The sequence below is a fragment of the Pelecanus crispus genome, chromosome 3, assembly GCF_030463565.1.
Source record: "Pelecanus crispus isolate bPelCri1 chromosome 3, bPelCri1.pri, whole genome shotgun sequence".
In the NCBI taxonomy this organism is placed as follows: domain Eukaryota; kingdom Metazoa; phylum Chordata; class Aves; order Pelecaniformes; family Pelecanidae; genus Pelecanus; species Pelecanus crispus.
Genome location: NC_134645.1, coordinates 112,521,673 through 112,541,050, shown reverse-complemented (window position 1 = coordinate 112,541,050; position 19,378 = coordinate 112,521,673).

The window sequence follows — 19,378 nt, the reverse complement described above, 5'->3', positions numbered from 1 at the left end:
AAAATACAATGTGGAACAAAGTCCCCTACTGCAACGTTGGTTTGGACCATGTAACTTAGTCCTTGTACTTGTGTTTTCCTACATGTGAAGTACATGTAATAATCCTTATCTACTTTCAACTAATGGTGGATCTGGGTATTAATAATCCCTAAATAATCAGGAAACTCTGTTAAGCATATCTTTTTTTTTTTTTTTTTTTTTTTTAGGTAGCTTTAGCTATTCTTAGTATAATTGTTTTTAAAATTGAAGTTGCTATCTCTTTGGAATTTCATAATTTCACCCTTAAACCAAGTATCTAGGCATTCAGAGCACTCCAAAGACCTATGAATTCTTTCCATACAAACTGCTGCTGCTGTCCAGGCTAACTTAAATTATGCCTTTTTCCTCTTAGGAAAACTTCTGAAATTAGAATCTTGTCAGTTGATTGGCAATTGGCATTAAGCCAGGATATAATTCTCTGGTATGCACCATTAAACCTCACAGTGAGGATTAATTAGTACTGCAAAAGCACTTTGAAAATGAAATGTGCTGTATACTAAATAATTATTATTTTTATTATAACATTGTAAGAAAATTAGCAAGTGACTAAGAGACAGTTTACAAGACCTCCCACTGAAAATTACATTAAGTGGCCTATTTCTGAGAGATCATCCAAATACAAATTATTCACCTCTATATACATCTAAATGTATTTCTGTAAGGTGTCATAATGGATTAGCACTGGTAATACAGATGGGTTTAGATGTGTGATCAGTGAAGAAAAAGAAATTTTGCAAAGTAATTCACAAGGTATTGCTAGGAAAGATTGTTTGTCTATTATCTGCTGTAGCCATATATATGCATATATGGGCAAACATAATTTGTGGATATACATGGAAAATAGGCTGCAGGATTCAGTTTGATTAGGCACTTGTCTTTAATAACTAAATCAGGAACTGATTCCCAATACATCCTTTACAATATCTAGCACAATATATACCCAGTTCTCACAGGTTTTATACAAAAAACAGATTTTTTTTTTTTCTACACTGATAAAAAGTATAGATTTCCCATGCTTTCAGACAATACTTCTCTCCTCAAAGGCTAAATGGCTTGCATTAGATTTTCCCAAATAATCTGGACTGATTTATAGCCATCTTCATTATCCAGAATAGTACTTACAGTTTTTTTAGATGAATATACAAAGCTTGCTGACAGCCTTACGAACATTAAAATAAAATTTAAAAAAATAAATAAATAAAAGAAAGAAAAAAAAAGAATCTTCCTCTTTTCCTTCAATGTAAACTGAAATTTGGCTAGGTTAATTGTATATTGTAAAAGAATCATAAGTTCTCAGTGGCCATCCACTGGCCACCTGACATCCCTTCTGGGACAAGGATGATGTCTCTTTCCAGAGTCTGCAAACCCACTATGCATGTTAAGCACCTACAATTAGGTGAGGTAACATATACATTCCTAGCATCGGTAAAGATACATGTGTGCAAATGCAATCATTTGCAAATTGGAGCTGTGGTATCAGCTTCTCTACAAAAGCAGAAATGTATGATTTCATAATTCATGCTCAGTTACACTGTAGAGACTTGCTTCATAACTATGGAAGCTAGGGACCAATTTTTTCTGGGAGCAAAAACTGAGGCTTTGGACAAGAATCATCAGAAGACTTTTGCCTACATTCCTTCAGCTGATCTTTTCCTTGTTTCCTTGCTCAGCAAAAGGAGAGGTAGGAGGCTATGCATTTGCAAACTCTAGTGTAATAAATGGCAGTGAGCCATGAATAAATCTATACAGCGGGACACAGTAGAATCTTGCACATAATCTGCATGAAAAATGCAGTTTTGAGGCTCTGATTCAGACTGATATCGTCCCATAATTTTTTTTTTGTATTCTTCCACCTGTGTGGCTATGCTCAAAAAAGCTGCAGAATGGCCTAATCTGTCTTTCCAATGCATAATCTAGGCCTTAGCTCCAGCAAGGACTGGTGTTTTCTCATTAAATGGGTTTGCAAAAGATACGTTCTGCTTAGGCTTTTTGGTTGTCTTGTGTTTTTTTAACAGACAGGATGCTTTCTAAGGTATATATTGTGAATTAATGGGAGCAGCAATGCAATTATTTTTAGACACTATTAGTCAGTTCCCTGGTTAAACAGGAGGAGTTGCATGTGCAACAGAGAAAGAAGTGTGTGGTGGAAGACAGAGGGGAAGCACATTCAGCACATTCTGTGGAAGAAAATATGGGGTGCTATCTATCAAAAGTCACAGAAAATGCAGCTCTGGATCTATGACGGTACATGAAATTTGTTAGTGATAATGTACAGTCACAGAGCGTGGAAAAGATCAAATGGAATGTCATTTATACATTATTTACTTTAGTTTTGAGGGCTCGCAGGCAGACTGCTGCTCTTTAGAGACTCATGCTGTTAGTCCAGGTTAAATCTTGGAGAAAAATGCACACAACCTCTGGCTCATACCTTTCCTGCCCTTGAAAGCTTCTTGAGAAATGAAAAGGTTACTCATCACTGATTTTATTTTGAGCTCAACAGAGAGAAGTTTATACACACTTGCTGTAGCCACAAGAGAATTTCTAGAATAATTTGGACTAGAATAAATCTTTAGTTGGTCATCAATATGTTCATTTCCTCCATACTGTCAGTGATAATTAAACTAACCAGTCCAAAAAGAAGATTCCTAACCTTGCCCATCTCCTCCCTCCTCATTAAATTTCTAGTTACAGTTAATTTCTATCAATGTTTTACGTAATATTTAGACTACATATTTCCTCTATAGTTTTAAAACAATTCTTCTTCAACTGCCATTTGCTAATGGAAATAATTGATCCTTGTCCTCTTCCGAGCATTCTTTCATGCATTTGTGACAGCTGTGTTTCTTCCCTGGTTATTTATTTAATTTGAAGTTCAAAGAACATAACTAGTAGAATATCCTGACATAGAACATTAAGTTAAACATTGTAGAAATCCTGATTAAAAGCTCAGTCCTGCAAGGTGTTGTATGACTTCTACAATGGGAAAAGAGCTCTCAGCTCTCTTTCCAGGAATCTGGAAAGATTTGGAAATGTTCTGCATCAAAGACATTTTTGTTATATTTGGATTTTTTTGATATATCAGTTCTGCATCAGGGATATTTTTCTCAGGTTAGGCCCAAATATGTGACTAGAAAATTTGGGGGCATCTTACAAATTCAGAATAATGGATTCAGATAGATGAATGACACCTGTAATGATCAATATCAGTAATAATGAAATAAAAATAAAACTCCCTTGCCCTTTATTAAGCTAGACAATTCTTTTGGTTTTGAAGTTGTTTGAGAAAAATGTTTTCACAGAAAATGGTTGGGATAATATTAATTCTGGAAAAATAATTGTCATGGCAAGTTGTGTAAAAAGCATTTTCATTCTTAATCTAAATTTTAAGAATTTTAAAAAAAAATCAAAAAGTAAGCAAAAAATTATATTTGGGAATTCTAAAATATTTATTTTAAATTAATATTGTATTCAAATTTTAAGAATAATTTTGAAGCAGTTTGGTAATTATCTGTAAAAACCTATTAGAAGGTATTAAAAGCAAAACCATTTTTCAGTGTAGCACTCTTTTTAGAAAGAAAAGGCTGTCAGCTAAACAAATTTCATATTACTATGCTCAGAACAACACATAGAATCATAGAATCATAGAATCGTTTAGGCTGGAAAAGACCTTTAAGATCATCCAGTACCTCACCTCTAAGATAAGGTGTTCCAAAAGAGCATTTAAGTTTTTTAAAGTGGCATAAAAACCATAATACATCTTACCCTTATATCATATAGACAACTTCACAAACCAGTCGCCAAGCCTCTGTTCAAAAAGAGCCTAACTTGTGATATTATTTGAATTTTAGAATCATAGAATCATAGAATCATTTGGGTTGGAAAAGACCTTTAGCTCATGTTCTAGACCACTGAATCATTCTGTTTCTATATTAAATTTTACAATAGTTACCAAATAGTTGGAGTACAGTAACTCAGCCCTGTCATCTGTTCTTGTACCTATGCTGTGATTATGGCAATTCATAACTGCTTATTAACACTAGCAATTCAATCATTCGGTGCAGGTGTAAATAATCCCAGTCTGTGCTGTGTCACAAGATATGAGAGGGACTGTATCAGCCATATGTGTTAGTTAACAGCAGAGAGGAAGTTAGCATGCTAACATGACCACAAGCAATGACCACACTCACAGATTAAAAACACACCTTTTCTTGAAATCTGTCTCAAAAAGCAGGAAGTTACATAATTATTTGGATTGTAAGGGAGCTCTGAAGGCCCTCTTGTCCAACCCCCACTCAAAGAAGTACTGACTTTGACAGTTGTCCCCCAAAAAGGCATGGAGAAAGACAGGGAAGCTTTGTAAAATGAATCAACCCATTGTATTTTATCCCAGCTACATAAAAGTAGGGGAGGAACCGAAAAAATTCTATCCCTCTACCTCTTGACAGTGTATTGGCAGAGAGGGAGTGGTGGGGTCAAGCCTGTCTACCCAAAGGGACACACTCCCTTTGATGGGACTTTGTTCACCATGAAACTCATCCAGGACAGCTGGCCCTTCAGCTGGCAAAATAGGCAGGCTGAAAGACAGCTTTCTACAAATTAGCCTCAAAATATTATGTTCAATACATTTCCCTCCATACAGGAAACTGAAAAAATAAATTGTATAAAATACTTGAAATTTATAAAATTATTTTGAACAGTTGTGTTTAAATACTACCAGTACTTTAAAGAATGGCGATACTATCCTTACTCTTGTATTATAATGTCTCTATACCTTCAAGTACAGTTACCACAGTCCTGACATACACTTAGGACCCAGGAGCTAACACAGTGATTCCAGTCAAGAATATAAGATGACAGTTTATGATGTAAAAGAGCTTCAGACAAGTTTCTAAAAAATTAACAAAAAATCAGGCTCTTTGGCATGGATCTTCTCTCCTAACATTAGGCAGAAAAATGAGATGCATAACATGGTAACCCAGTTATTGAAGGTCTCTCTACAATCTTTAGAAATAAAATGGAGACCTCCAAGGAAAGGTTTAAATGACCTAAGGTCTGAATTGTTCTTTGTGTCTCCACAGAAATGGCATTTCTGCCTCTTATTTAACTGAGGCACCTAAGAATGTAGGATTAGGTGATATCACATGATAAGGACTGTATGTCTTTCTGTAAATTTATATGGCTTTTGACTCCAAGTTGTTATTGTTATTACAAGACAACCTAAATCATAATTCTGATAAATGTAACAGGCTTTAATTTAAAGATTTCCCCAAAAGATATAAGAAAGTCTTTATGAATTTAAAATATCCTCCAGAAGAGTACATACTTCCTTCACAATTTTACAAAGGTTTTCTCATTTTCCAAACATTTCCGCTTCGCTAGGATTTAATGTATCTTTCTTCTGGTGTACAAAGCTCAGTGCAATACTTCTCAAGCAGCCTCCAGGATCGTCACTGTGTCATGATAGTAATTCTATGAGACTGATTGCCATTGCTTTGACTGCGGACCATCCCAGACTGTGACTGCAGAATTATATTTACCCTCTCCCCTATACCCCTACTAAGTTTCACTGTGTAAACCCATTTCAGCTGTGGCTGACACTGCAGATTTCCTAATGGATTTATGTAGCTAAATGACCAGAGATAAAAAGAGAGAAAATTCAAATCTTCCATAGCACCTTCACTTTTCTTCTGCAGTTTTCCTTCCTGAATAAAATAGTCAGTATGCCTGCAGAAGCTAGAAGCAGGAAATAATTCAGTGGTAAGCCAGTGCAAAGAAATGACTGATTCAAATCCTTATATATGTAAGGAATCAAAGAGCCCATCGTGGACCCCAAGCTTCCCCTACACATCTAGCTTTTGCTATTAGAGGTATTCCAAATGCATCCTAGACACTGACTGAAAACATGAGCTTGATCTTTAGCGGTGGGGAATCAAGAGAGCCGGATTGATTTACATCAGGTAAAAAACCTGTTATTTTTCCTTTTTAAGTAATCTGTACTCTATGTATTGCACTGGTACTGTGGTATGTATGTTTTAGTGCTGAGTACTGCCATGAATAACTACCAGAGTAATTTCATAAGATATAAATTATTACTGACCCCAGGCTACAATAATTCATGAATTCCAAAGCTTTTTAATTTAATATGCATATTTTATGTATTTGAGGATGTAAAAAAAAAACTTTTTAGGCTGACTGTGTTTTGATTTAGACCCTTAGGACCATGACTGAGAAATGTTAGTTCACACACAGAGGGAGGGAGATCATCACTGAATAACGTAAATATTGTATAGATGTGCAGAAAATAGATTGTTTCTTTTCACGTATTATGACTGCTTCTCAGTGTACAACTTCAGATATATGAGATAAAAAAGGAAAACTACTAATTGAAAAAAATGTAAGAGGTCATGGTTATGGCAGTTTGAGATAGTGTTTATACAAAATGATTATGACTAAGTGCAAGAGGTACATAATTGCTTTCGTAATTTGACTGCATGTTACTGCTAAAAATGCCTAAAAATAAAGCCTTCAAATCAGACTATGATTGTATATGATACAGATGATGTGAAAAATGTCCCATTTACACCAGATAAATTCATCAGTGGTCATTCAGATCACAACAAAATTATTTCACTATAATTACTGTTTGGGAGGAAATAGACCTTCCTGCCATGAGAAAATTTCTACTTCAAGCCAGTACTTAATAAGCATTTTTTAAAGTATTTAGAAGTATTTTTTTTTTAAATCTGAAGAATTTGCAGTGGTTTATTTAAATCAACACAAAAATCAACACTTCTACAGTAAATATCATCCAAGTTCATTAAACAAAAGACCTGAAAAAGAATGAGAGTTTTATCAAGACAGGATGTAAATTGTCATTTCATTTTTAAATGTCAGTTTAAAGTGAAAATTTTGTGAAATTTTTACTCCGGGTTTCCTTCTCTATAAATTAACTTTTTCTGATGCAGGCTTCCTATCAACTTCTATGACAGTAAGAACTAAATGTAGTTTGGGAATCTTCCCTGAAGGACAGGTACATACTGCCACACACCAGTCAGAGGCCACAGAACAAACTGAGGATGCCAACCTACGATGCTTGTCAGGTTTAGTTTCAGTCAGAATTTACTAGCCCCGACTCACCTTTGCAACTACTATCCAGCTATATGGCTAAATGAAACAGAAATTGTGAATCAAAGCTTGTAACTGCCAGTTCAGAACACAAATGGAAAGATGGTATCTGTGGACTGCAGTGCATGCATTTTTTTATTCCTCAACCACTGCAATAACAACAACAACCCCTACTAAAAGGTGGGGAGAACTACTTGGGACAGTCACCTCTTGACTGTCAAGAACAGCAACAAGAGTGAGCAGCATCAACAGGAACCATCCAAGTACAGACTAAAATCACCTGCAGGGAGAATACATTATGATTTTCCCTCTCATTAGAGAATTTATTCAGTGTATACCAAATAATACTATTTCTTTTGTTCATTCTTTATTCACACACATTTCTTCTCTTTTACTAGTTTTATTTTTCTTAGTTCTGTCAGGAACTAAGATTCTTTTTATATACTGGCTGTAAAAATATTTGTATGTGAATATCAAAGATAAAATATAGAAAGCTAAGCCTTAAACATGCATTTGTGTATGCACAGGAACACTGTGGCCATCTCTGGTCAGTGAAGAAGAGAAAAAGAGAGACTTTCTTTGTTCATTAGCATGCATGACAGTCACAAGATGGCTTAGGAATTTAAAGTGAGGGCACTAACAGAAACACTTTTCTAGTGAAAGGTTCAGTAGAAGAAAATTGTGCTTATGGGGCAGGCAGTCTTTGCCAACCCAAAGATCTGAATCATGAACCTCCAGAGCTAGAAGTACAAAACTGCTGCATTTTGAGGTAAAGAGATAAGAACTAGAGCTACAAAGCTGGACACACAAGCTATATCTACACTTGAAAATTAAACACATGCCTTGGCCTGGGACTATGCATGGTCTGACCCAGTTAGCATCACTGAATTCACAGCTTCTAAAATAGGGTAGCTGCATACAGTTGAGGAATTTATTGTGTTCCCTGAGGTGAATTAAACAGATGTTTGTGCTTAAATAAATATATATATATAAAAAAAGAACAATTCACCACACATCCTTATACGTACTTGCACCAGAACCAGTCCTGTGAGCATTAGGATCAGGTGCCTCAGCCAGGCATTGTGTTCATCACCCAGTGCCGGCTCTGCTGCCCAGAGGTGGCCCTTGAGTGCTTGCGTTCCAGGATTGCCACAAGACAATGCTGTGGCTATTTCTTATCTCATCACCAGCGGAAACTTCACTCCTTTACAGACAAGTCCTTCTGTCTTTGGCATCCCTGCTTCCAGCCAGTGTAACCCCTTCTGCAGTTGGGCCTTCTTGACCTCCATGCCAGATCATTCCTTGGTCACAAGTTACCATTGCTGAGCAGTTACAATTTGAATTTCCCATTCAATGGAAACTGCCAAATGGGAATGGTTCTGCACCTGTGCCAGTTCTCAAACTAGATGCAGGAATGGGTACTGGTTGGCACAGTCCGAAATCGTGGTCAGTGACTCCTCTACCAGCTGATCAAACTCAACTGCCCAAGTGCATTCCCTTACACTACTGAAGTTACTGGTATGGATATAGCCAGAGTGGGGTGTATATATCACTTGATCAGTGGTTACAGTGATCCCCTTTTCTCTTCAGCCAGCCTAAAATATTTCTTTTCCTCAGCCTCCTCCACTGACAGTATTGGCTTCTTCCCTGCCCACTTCTAGAACATGTAAGGGAGGTCACCAAGACACCACAGATCTGTGTACAAGAAATTGCCCTGAAGCAGCTTTGAAGTTCTCTGTTCTTTACATCCTGCCCTTCTACACCCCTTTTTTCCTCTCCACCTCATGTCAATAGAAAATGAACCCACTGGAAGAGCCAAAAGATGAGACACTCTGCCAGAACACCATGTTCAACAAGAGCTGCACAACACACAGCACTGAGTGAACTGCAGGGCAAGCTAGAGATAAGGAGTACAGGCTGACCAAGGCAACCCAGGAACCCCAGAGACATATCTTAAATGTGGGCAGAGCTCCCACTTCTTCCAATTCTTCCTCAGCACCCAAGAGCTCTGTATAATTCCAACATAATTTCTTCTCAGCTTTGAGATGTAACAAGGATTTTCTTTTTCTACTGTCCAGGGCTGTATTTTCATAACAGGTTTCCACCATGATTTATGACTTCTGTGAATGCAATAAAAGTATCTTTACTCACAGAATGAGACATGCATGCGTTTCGTGCAAAGTGGATTAACAACTTGGTTTATGGCTACTGTTTTTAAGCTCTCCAGTCACAAATACATTATTTTGATAATTTCCTCTCCTCTGTCCATCAGTGAATTATATGTTTATACATCACACCCAGTCATGAGAAAGAAAAAGGCAAAAAGAGCATTATCTGTCATGTTTTGACAAAATAAAATTATTGATTGCAAAAGAACTTTCAATATTTTCATTCTTTATCTCAATAATGTCAATGTTCCACATCCTGCTAAAATAACAATGGATGATACAACCCATAAAGTGGAAAAAGAAACATTCAGGAGCTTCAGTGTTTAAATCCGGCTAAAATTAATTTGTACATAAGCATGCGTAAAAATGTCCTGGCATTCTGCAGTTTCTCAAATCATTAGCTCTCAGGAATAATGGCACACTGACACTGACTGAGGCCTCCAGGCACTCCCACAATGTAAATACCAATCACAATTATGATGGCGAAGCCTTTCACTTTTTGAGTAAACAGCTGAAATGAGCTTTATTCTTTACCAGACAAAGGACTACAACATTTCACTTGGTGCAACATTATGTATGATCAGTGCCCAGGATCCTGGTGTTTATGGTGGTAGGAATAAAGTCTTTATTGTTTAAACAATATAAAATATTATAAATAGATCATAAGCATAAATCACAAGAGGAAAGGAGGTGAGGATGGCCCCTTGAATTAATCAAAAAATTGGGACATATGCTTTCAAAAGTACTTAGATATCAAAGTTTCATTGAAAAGAATGGAAACTGCATGCCTAAGTTTCTTCAGAAACCTGGGCTTAAACTGAAAGTCGAGTGACTCTGCTATCAGCTGTGACTACTTCTACTGAAATCACTGGGGCTTGTTCAGTATTGTCCAAAGGCATCAGTTCAACTAATGGTCCTGCCACACTGCTGTAGTACATGGCAAGGCCAGGATTAGAGCTAGAAACCCCTGGATCTTGTCATAAAATGCTTTAATGAGAAGAAAAGTACAAACGCAGTGCTCTGCCTAGTGTCGTACTATTCTTTAGTAGGGAATCAGCCCTAGCTGGATAAATAGCTAGATACAGCCCTGTACCTGCAAACAGCCCAAGTAGCAGACACAGCTAATACAAAGGATAATCACTACAAGTGTCAACAAGAACCTAGACAAGCTCACTGCAGGTTGAAGAGCTACCCACAAAACAATTAGTGCAACAAGGCTATACTGCTTTATACCATAGCATTTTACAAGAGAAAAATACTTCCTGCAAGCACTAGACCTTCCAAGTCCTGGTCTGCAATGCAGCTGTGTCTCATGATCAACTGACTTTTCAATGGAAGTACACAAAATCAGAGGCATGAACCTATTATACAACAAAGAATCTACGTTGGAGACAAACTTTGATGAAGGAGTGGATTTGTTGACGCATAACAAAAGAATAAGTTCAACTGAAGATTTTCCCACTGTGGGATTTGTAACATATCTTTCTGATGTCCAATAAATTTGAGATCCTGCTGCATTCTTTCTCTCAGTATTAGAGTCTCTCAGAGAGTTTTTCTCTCTGACCACCAAAATTTGTAGGAATTTAGTGTCATTGAACCATACAACCCAATTTGCTTGAAATTAGCCATTAGTAAGGAAACAGAGGCAGAGGGACAGATGTGGAGAGAGTATGATCACATAAACTTTTATTCCATAGAAAATTAGGCTAACAAGCATAATAAACCTTATGAAGTTGCTTTTTTGTATAAATAATTGCATTTTCCTCATGTATATATTTCCATTATTATTGTTTAATGTAAATCACTATGTATCTACACAGCATGAGTTATTGCCAGGATGTTTAAAAAGGAAGAGTAAAAAGCTGAGCTGCTATGCAATGGATAAAATATATTTCAAATTTTTTTAAGTATATTGATTTTGCCTTTGAAATTGAAAAACATAATTTAGGAGGATATATCTATTAATTTGAATTTGGAAATAATAAAAATGTCTCATGATTCCTTCTCCCTATAAAAGAAACTATAACCATGAATTTCTGAGATGTATTGTTTTATATGATGAATTCTTCTACCAGACATCTACTTAGGAAATCTTATGAAAGCCTCCTAACAAAGGCTAACCTACAGATTTAATAGGGTAGTAAACTTTACAGGGCAAACCCATTAAAAAATTACAAGACAGATATAATTTGATATTATTGCTCTATAACACAGTTAACCACGTAGCATCTATCTTGACAGCCTAGTTAACAATCTCCGTTCATTTCACCATACATAATAAAACTAAACATGTGCAAAGCAGTCTAATTAAAAAGATTATGCTCTTTTTAAGCTGGCTGAGTTCTTAGTTTCAGTACTGATTGATTTCCCACAAATTTCTAGAATTGAAAGGAAAGCAAACAGTCATGTAAATTATGTAAAAGGTCATTACTTTTGAGGGTAGATTAACATAAATTATAAATATTAACAATATTAAGATAAAAGATAAAGAATTCCCTTTTCCTCAAATCATACACTTCTTTTGAAAGCAAATGGTGTGTATCATAAACTTAAACATATAACTACTCACAGTGATAATGCTGCCCTGAAATCTTAGCCAAAAAGTTCAATGAAAATGTATCTACATCTAGCCAAATTAGCAAGCAATAGAATCAAACACAGAAAATTCTCTTCTGCATTCTTGCTAAGAGAATGATGAAAAAGCACTTTAAGCAAAGGGGCTTTTGTATTTATGCAAAGTAAATGAGCAATGATAGAACAGGTATTAAACTAATTTAACCAAAGACCCTTATTCTCAGCAGTGCTTTCTTATAACTGCAATGAAACAGCATCAGACTTTGCCCAGTGCTGCTGTCCAAAAGAGCCAGGTCTTCTTGGTCTTGATTCTGTGATTATTCTGTTTTGAATGGGTTTTACACTGCTGCTGTCACTATTGCATCTAAATACCATCTAGGGAGACATTTAAGCAACAGTAATGCTCCCTCTAACATGCAGTTCATTCTTTTTCTCACCCTTTCCCTGGGATAAGAATTGTGATCACATTATAGTGTTTGGGTTGAAATGTAGGTTTTTTGGATTTGCAGCCATGCTATACTGCTAAGTATTTATATTGAAGAGGGCCAGTCAGCTTCTACTTTGACTAGAAAGGGATAAGTGTTGGGTCATTAGTTACATACCTGATTTCAACGTACCCTTTAATTTTACCAAAAATCATTGTTGTCATACTTAAAACAAAGCATCTCTTTACAGGAGTTGGATCTAGACAGTCATCATTCACAAAGGTCTAGCTGCATGTATGGCAAATTCAAAACAATCATTTGCTTTCTTATGTTAAAATGGTATGGATTGTCTGTTTTTCTTTACAGTTCTGCTGTGTGATGGGAGAGGGTTTTTCACATCAAAACACTTTTCTTTTAGATTCTGGATTTCCACTTCTAAACACCATATGACAAAGGGGGGGGAGGGGGGGGATGTCCCAGCCAAAGGGTTAAAGGAAAATTCATCAAAATGACCCAGCATTTCCTCTTCACTTGTAGAATCATAGAATATCTCAAGTTGGAAGGGACCCATAGGATCTTCGAGGTCAACTCCCTGCTCCTTCAGGACTACCTAAAAATAAATCATATGACTAAGAACTCCTTGAAAACGCTGACAGGCTTGGTGCTGTGACCACTTCCCTGGGGAGCCTGTTCCAGTGACCAACCACCCTCTCAGTGAAGAACCTTTTTCTAATATCCAGTCTGAACTTCCCCTGCACACAGTACTCGAGGTGGGCCACACCAGTGCAGTGTAGAGTGGGACAATCACCTCCCTCGACTGGCTGGCTGTGCTGTGCTTGATGCACCCAAGGACATGGTTGGCCCTTATGGCTGCGAGGGCTCACTGTTGACTCATATTCAACTTGCCATCAGCCCAAACCCCAGATCTCTTTCTGTGGGGCTGCTCTTCAGCCTCTTATCCCCCCATTTGTAAGTCTAACCAGGATTATCCCATCCCAGGTGGAGAATCCAGCACTTGCTCTTGTTAAATTTCATATGGTTGGTGATTGCCCAGCTCTCTAGTCTATCCAGATCTCTCTGTAAGGCGTCTACCCTCAAGGGTGTCCACAGCTCCTCCTAGTTTAGTATCGTCAGCAAACTTACCTAATGTACATTTGATTCCTGCATTCAGATCATTTATAAAAACCTTGAAGAGCACTGGTCCTAAAATTGAGCCCTTCTAGTTAAAGCCAACCTTGTACTTTTCTTATCTTGTCCTGTGGAAGGGAAAACTTTTGATACCATTAATGTTTTCTTTCTTTTTGGCATTTTTAGCAGGTGAAGCTGTGACAGCCACAGTAAGCCACAAAGCACCTTGCAGGCAGTATTTGACAGGAGAAAAATGAAAGGCTCATCCAGTAATTCTTATGTAGACAAAACTCCAGTGCAATGCACCAGGACTTTAGCTTGAGTGAGGGAATCAAGGCTCTTATCAAAAACCCACTGTAGTCAGCGGCAGCATCACTAGTGCAATGAATGAGGTTTGAGCCATGTCCTCATTTCAGTAAATGGAAGTGAAATACAGAAAGGCTAGTCAGATGAAGACGTACATGATGCAATGCCAAGTACTGCACTACTTCATTTTCATCTGTCTTTAATAAGGCCACCAGCCTACAAAATGGGTTTCTCCAGCCTTACAGCTGAAGTCGCTATACTTTGTGTACCAAATATGCATTGGCAGTTAGAGAAGTAGAATGACTAGATCAGTGATTGGGGCACTTCTCTGACTTAAATTTCATTCCCTATCCCAATAGATGTTTAAGAGTTCTGCAGAATAGTACAAATCAAGAGTGAACCATTTTGCTAATCAGTTTGAATGCCTGTCAGATCATAGGTGTAAGAAAGGGAGAAATACCTTGGCTCTGGGATGGGATTTAATGGGCATGGCTCTGATGGGAGCAGATACCCAGATTGCCTGTGCAATTTTATGGATAGAAGCTTTGGTACCTATAGCAGCTGAGAGGTACTGACGAGCTAAACTTGTAATTTTGAACCTATGTGACTACAGTCCCAAAATTACTTGCTTAGAGTCAGATGTGAAGCAGGCAACTGAACCGCAAGTCTTTCAAGACTGAAGTTAATGCCCCTGCTATCAAATTATTTCCTCTCTCTAAACTTCTACTGCACATGGAGTTTTTAAATACTCTTTGCTGTAATGGCATGACTGCTCGCTTGCTCTGAAGACAACATTAACTTTTCTCAAAAAAATTGACAATGCATACTGGACACATGGAATATGAGAGAACCGGGATTCTTCTAAATACACCTTTTTCTATTATTTCTTAACAGACCATCTGTTAGGCCAGATGCAAGCTTCCCCTGCTGTTTCTCACGTGACAAATCACATGACCATAAATATTATAAAATAGCTGGTATTTTTAAATCACTCCACCGGCAAAACTCATAACTGTACACAAAAAATTAAAGGTATGACTTTGGCAATTATGCAGATACTGGGTATTTTTATATATAATAAGCACAAAATATTTTGCTTATAAATAACCTCCTGGTTAGTCATTCAGATAAATAACTAGTTTGAGGAGAGGAACTGCTTGAAATGAAAATAACCACTATATGAAGCCTTTGAACCAGAAGAGAATCAGTCCAGTCTAGTTCTGTCTACAACAGAACCTAAATAATATTTGCCTCTTTCATGACAGAAAGCTGAATATTTGTGATATGTCAACACTGACTTTTTCTATCAATTTTCAGTGCTAGTATCTCATGTTCCTTGAAAGATATTTGGTATCAATGACCCAGAAGTCTGAATTTACCTTTATAGATATGAGTGAGGCAGCAGGATTTCAAACTCATTCATACTACTGTATAAATTCATCAGAGTGCAAGTCCAGAGAAAAGTCATTTCTCAGAGATTCAACTGAATATTGGCAGTAAATTGGTTACCTTTGCACTTCAAGATTTGCCAAAAAAGAAAAAACATTGTTCAAGATGCTGACAGATTTGGAGGTTGCTGGGCTTTTGTCTTTTTTTCTTCAGCAGCATTTTGGTCAGCCCTAATCTATAATGTTTGTTTTTCCTATGACTGAGCTAGATATCTTCTTATAAGTATGCAATGATATATCTGTCCCTAATCGCACACTGACAGGGTTATCAGTCACAAAGTAGACCATATTTGAACTGAGTTAAAATGAAATACACATCACTGAGCAAGACCTCTTGTATGTTCCACTTTAGTGATTTTATCATTCTTGAGATTAATTGACCATTTATTGAAGTCAGTGTAATAAATGAAAATATCTCTGGTTTCCCTATTTTTTCTATATACCACTAGCTTCTCTTTAATTTAACTAGGTAATTGGTGACTTATATGCTTATTTTCTCCCTTCACTAATTTAATATTATTAGAATGTGACCTTCTTGATGGCTCTGAGGAATACATCCATTTATCACATCTACTGTGAAGGAAGTTCCAGCTTTTTGTCCCTACCTTTTGCTAATAGGTCTCCAAGTTAACATGAAATTGCAGTCCAATGTGTTTTGTGACAATGGCAAACTATCAAATGAGAAACTTTCTCACTGAACTTCGTGAGAATAAGGAAGACAATTATCTCTAATCTAGTCTGCAAGCTTCTGCGTAGAAATATCTCTAGCCCCTGAGGACTGATAGTTTCCTATTAATGCTTTAAATCAACTGGGAACATCCCTTTAATTCATAGTCTCTACAATGCATTAGACTTTCAAAAAGAAACTGCAGGTTCAGTCCTAACCCATTCTTAACTGCAATAACCACATGCCAGCATTTCAAGCACAATTAATATAATGGGAAAAGATGATATTATATTAAAACCCTTCACCTTAACTACAGTCCAAGGATTCAGATTAAAAACTGTAAACATTAAGAAAACATAGCAGTAAGGACCCTCAGAAGAACTCATATTCTTCAAATACAAAAAGAGGATTTTTGTATATTTCACTCTAAAGAAGACCTAGTAGGTGCAACTCTGAAACACAAAACTCAGGTAGTTCTGGGAATGAAAAATGCTCACTACTGTTGAGGTCACTATCTTTCTCTACTTGAGTACATGCACATGAAATAATTTCCTATGATACTGAATGTAAAATAAAATGCAAACTAATAACCTACTATTATTAATTTGCTCTTTGAATTAAGTTGTGATGATAGGGGAGAGGTTTCAGGTCTTAACCTAAACTTATCTTACAAGACTGCAGAGGAAGTAATGAGTTTGGCACCTGTTCACTTAAAAGTTAGTGCTAGAGATAGACTTAGACACACTGTGTCACAAATTTGTGAAGTCTAATGAGACAAAAATCTAAAACACCCTGTAATTAACAAGATTAACAAGACTTGGGACATCACACAGACAGACAAATTTCTCCCAGCTGATTAGTCACAGCATCAAGGGTCAGACTAGGACCATTCTTAATTAAAAATATACAGAAAAAAATCCCGTGACCCTAAAAACCTGGGAAAAATAAATGTCACCCCCAAGATGCTGAATAATCCTGTCCATAGCAACTGCTAGAATTCATGAAAAAAGAAAATTGTTAGTAATTAAAACAGTATTAAAACAGCCAAAAAAATCAGGGAAATGCTGCAATAAAGAACATAATATCCTGCCTTATGTTACCTTTAGCAGCAGTTTATCTTACTTTGCAGCAGCCTGTCTTACTTTCTTCCCAGGCAACAGTATCTTAATTGCAACATCTTGCTAGATTCATTCATCAACTACCATTAACATGGTAAATCAGCAAATAATATGATAACTCTTTGCTGGTCTGTCTCCGAGCAGCCTGCTTACTTAGTGCCATGAAGAGATAGCTGCTCACAGATTAAGTGATTTAGCTTTATTAACAGGGTTGACTATCTTCTAGAATAGCTCTCTTTTACATAATCCTTCCATCCCGGAAAAAAAAAAAAATATCTTAAGGTACAGCATCAATATCTACAAATTCTGCTGTGAGCAAACCTACATGGACTTCAACCTTTTGAGCAATCTACTTACCTCACCACAAGAACTTTCCTTCATTAAACTTCTACACTACAGACACTTCTAGAATGTGCCTTACTTCATCCTAAATGAATTCCATAGAATGAAGCTTTCATCCTAAAACAAAACACAAAAAAGGTTTGGAGAACTATGAGCTAAAGCATGCCTAGTGGACTACAAAGGAAGCCTACAGTTACTCTACTTCTGCTACCTTTGATGGAGATGTTTAGGACTAGATGAGATGAATCCCAACCCAGCTGTCACCAGAGGGCTCACTGTCCAGTAGCCTACACCAATCAGAATCTCTATTGCAGATATTTCTGCCTTCTCACTAACAAAAGCAGCTCATTTACCACTAGAATTTTTGCTTGAGGGGGTTCCATTTCATCCCCATGAACACTGTGAGAGAGTATTCAAACACTGATAACCCCAAGCACACACTAGAAATGGATTTCATTTCTCTGCATATTCATGGGTATGAACAGGAACAGACTCACCTCTCTCAAAATTAAGGCAGTTCTGTATTAAGAGAGCTCTTTGAAGAGGTATGGCTTCAGCTAGATTAGAGTTATGCACACACAGGGAGAGCTCCTTAAGCCCTTCTGTTGTTTTTCCTTTGTGTTTTCAAAAGTTCATGGTTTTTACTATGGTCTAGGTCCTTTTAAAGGTCTTCCTGCATATTCATTATAGTATAATATATATTTTTCAAACCCAGCATGCCATTTCCCTCAGCACCACTGTCCTTTTGTGTCCTCTTCCCTGAATCTTCTTTCATTCAATAAACATGAAATAGTTAGCAGGACAATCATTGTTACAAGCATTATCAAAAGCAGGCACAGTGAGTTACAAAAAAAAAAAAAAAAAAAAAAAAAAAAATCTTTGATTTAACTACTTTCAGAAACATTCCAACATATCAAAAGCAAAAAATCAATTTGCAGTTCTTCAGCTCTTTGTGTCAGCAGTTCTAAGTATTTCATTCTAGAGAAATAACCCAAGCAGTATGTATATTGGCCACAAAGCATCTATATTCCATGTACTGTGTGGTACCTCCAGTTTACAGGAGCTGCCATCCTTTCTCCCACCAGGGGTTCAATCTCTTCTGACATTCTATGCTGTAAATGCCACTCCTAGAAGGCCACCTGTCCACACTGACGTATTCACTTAAAAGAGTAGGGGAAATCTAATCTCTGTAAAGATAAGTCTGCAGATTTTGGCTGAACCTGTGCAAAGTTATGATTCTCATTACCCTAGCTTGGCAAAGATTTTTCATCAGTTATAGAATGAACAGAGTCAAAACACCCTAGACTCATTGTGGGTATTACATGTAACTGTCATTTAAAGATTAAAGAGATTGGTAGATTCAGAAATTTAACAGAACTTCCTGTCCTGGTTTTGGCTGGGATAGAGTTAATTTTCTTCCTAGTAGCGGGCATAGTGCTGTGGTTTGGATTTAGTAGGAGAAGAATGTTGATAACACACTGATGGTTTAGTTGTTGCCAAGTAGTGCTTATACTAAGTGAAGGACTTTTCAGCTTCTCATGCTCTGCTGACTGAGAGGGGTGGAGGTGCACAAGAAGCTGGGAGGGGGCACAGCCAGGACAGCCAACCCAAACTGGCCAAAGGGATGCTCCATACCATATGGTGGTGATATAAACTAGGTGAAAGCTGGCTGGGGGCTGCTGCTTGGGGACTGGCTGAACATCGTTTGTCAGGTGGTGAGCAACTGCATCATGCATCACTGGCTTTGTATATTATTATTATTTATTTTATTTTACTTCAATTATTAAACTATTCTTATCTCAACCCATGAGTTTTCTCACTTTTACTCTTCTGATTCTCTCCCCAATCCCACTGGGAGGGGAGTGAGCGAGCAGCTGGGTGGTGCTTAGTTGCTGGTTGGCGTTAAACCACAACACTTCCCTATTTTAATGAAAACTTTCTGATATTTCTACCTGTAGAATGATGCCAGCCCAACACGGAAATAGAAAATCTACACTTCTCCATGCCTCAAGACATGTGTTAGGATTCTTTTGTATAT